Source organism: Pteropus vampyrus, unplaced genomic scaffold (assembly GCF_000151845.1).
Source record: "Pteropus vampyrus isolate Shadow unplaced genomic scaffold, Pvam_2.0 Scaffold257, whole genome shotgun sequence".
NCBI lineage: Eukaryota > Metazoa > Chordata > Mammalia > Chiroptera > Pteropodidae > Pteropus > Pteropus vampyrus.
Genome location: NW_011889038.1, coordinates 670,923 through 673,423, shown reverse-complemented (window position 1 = coordinate 673,423; position 2,501 = coordinate 670,923). Strand labels below are relative to the sequence as shown.

General features: G+C 50.9%; 1 pseudogene; it reads left to right on the top strand.

Annotated features, from left to right (window-relative positions):
- Nucleotides 1-476: 476 nt before the first annotated feature.
- On the top strand, nucleotides 477-595 carry LOC111729356 (annotated as a pseudogene).
- Nucleotides 596-2,501: the final 1,906 nt, after the last annotated feature.

Below are 2,501 nucleotides of genomic sequence, written 5' to 3'. Positions count from 1 at the left end.
GCCTCAGCGCAGAGTTTTCATGGACTTTGCCACATCCCATTTTGTATGGAGTTTGTTTTGTTTTCTGCAGCCCCAGAAAAAAAATTCAAGGCTGCGGCTTGCGCAGATAAGCAAAGCCTCGCGGGGAACCCTATGTGGCTGATGCACCTGCGGAGAAGCGCTGTTGGGGGCGGGGTGGGGGCGCGAACACCGCCTTGACGCCATCGCATCTGCAACGCCAGCCTTTGCAGAGAAACATTTTACACTTCAATATCATCAAGAATCACCTCCTGTACCTTTAGAGGCTGTTCGCTTCTGCTTTTTTTTTTTTTTTTGGTTTTGATTTTCTCCTTTATACGCCTCCACCCTAAGTCAGGAGGCCTGGGTTGGGCTCAGACCTGGGTGGGCGCCTGGAACCTTCTTTTTATTAAAGGTGTGAAAGCGGCAAGCCCTGGGCTTCAGCCTCCTGATTTGTCAAATAAAAATGTAAAAATCCAGTCTATGGCCATGCCACCCTGAACAAGCCGGATCCCGTCTGATCTCCGACCCTAAGCAGGGTCAGGCCTGGTTAGTGCTCGGATGGGAGACCACGTAGGAAGACCAGGTGCTGTAGGTGTAAAAAACAAGATAAAAAAATAAGAGACTGTAAGCTGACAAGGTCCTTGCTATCTGTGAGGTCAACCAAGGGTTGCTTCGCTTAAAAAAAAAAAAAAAAATTAAAACCCAGTAACTTTGTCACGGGGATGAGAGATTACATGTACGTGAGATCTGCAGCGCCGGCCTTAACGCTGAAAAGCACTCGGCCTCTGCTCCCCGCACTTACTGGCCGGGCACTGGGCTGGGCGTTTCATGACACAGAAGAAAAAGGTACAGAATTTGACTTGGAAGGAGCCAAAACCGGTGGTGAAGACATGGCTTAATGCAAATAAAACAGGACAAAATGTGGCAAAAGTATTCTCACCGGAACCGAGTTCTCTTCTCGGCTTCTTGAAAATGAAACCCATTCCATATTTGGCACATAAATTCTTCAACTCTAGTAACCTCCAGACTTTTTTTTACCTGGCGACCACACCCGCCGGCCCTGGTCTAATTTTAAAAAGGGGCGGGCGTGCCCCAGAAGAGGCATTTCTCACACGCATGTTCCATCCTGGAGCCTGGCAACCTCTGCCAAGGGTGACTCAGGCAAACGTGTTATCAGGCCTGGCTGCCAGTCGCCCTGCTGTGATCCAGCCAGTACAGTCACGTCAGGTATCCATCTCCACTCACCTGCGCAGCTCCAAGAAAATTCCCTGGCTTGTCGCCACTAGAATTGGGATGGGAGGGAAGGAGAACAACTGGCTTAGACACCGTCCCCTCTTCCCCAGGAGGAGAAAGAGACAACTCGTGAAGGGGACCGAGGAAGAGGAGAATCAATCACGTGCACACGCGCCAAGAGTGCCGAGTCGTGGGCTGGGGCTGGGCTTGGGCGGCCAGGAACGAAGCGGAGGCGCCCGAGTCTCCGAGGTGCCTGTATCTCCGAGGAGTTTACGGTCTAAGGAGGCAGCACCCGTAAATCACAAGATTAAATAAATATCAAGACTCACTATATGATCACAAAGTATGGTAAGTTCCAGAAAGAAAAAAACGACAGCGTATGAATAAAGATTCTAAAGGGGACCTGATTTAAATTGGAAGAGGGGTCAAAATGGTCACCTCAGAAGGGACATTGACACTAAGATCTGCAGGAGTGGAAGTTAGTTAGCCAGGAGAAGGGGGCCAGGGTGAGTTTATTGACCAAAGAAACAGCATGCAGGATGGGGAGGTGGGAGAGAGCCTGGACCGTCTGCCAGGCGGAGAAGAGGCGATGCTGCCAGAGTATTGTGAGCGGGGAGAGGATGGCTTGATACACACAGATCTGCACTGTGTTCTACCCCATTTATCCTTCCGCCGCGTGGCGAGTGCTCGATGGGCCGCTGAGAAGCCCACTGCGAGAACCTCGTTCCTTTGCGACTGGACAGGATTTGGAGCCCAGCCTGGCTACTTGCTAGTCTGGTAGGAACTTTGCTTAATTCTGAGAATTTGAGTTTCCTGTCTCTTGGGTGCAGCCAATGACAGTTGCCTCAGAGGATGGGGCTCTGAGTTGGTGGAGAAAATGCGTGGGATGTGCCCAGTACTGGGCTCTCACTGGATGGGAGTTAGTGCCCTTGTTCCAAATATCCCCGCGGCCCTCGACTCGGGACCCCTGTGTCCAAAATAAAACGGCAGTTTGGCTCTGCAGCTGGCACTGTGTGCTTTGCTTCCCAGCTTCGGGGGGAGGATATTATTTATTATTTATTAGAACCCTTTGGAACCCTCCCAAAACCACCCGGAGGGTGTGGGGGACGCTATCTGCTCCTCTATAGAGGAGGGAACTAACAGAGGAGCTGGAAGGAAAGATTCTTTTCTAAAGGACAAGTATAAATGTTTGAAAGACTATGTTATGCGCTTGATTTGGCAGCGCCTACGCTAACATTGGAACCACACGTGGACAACAGCATGGCCCC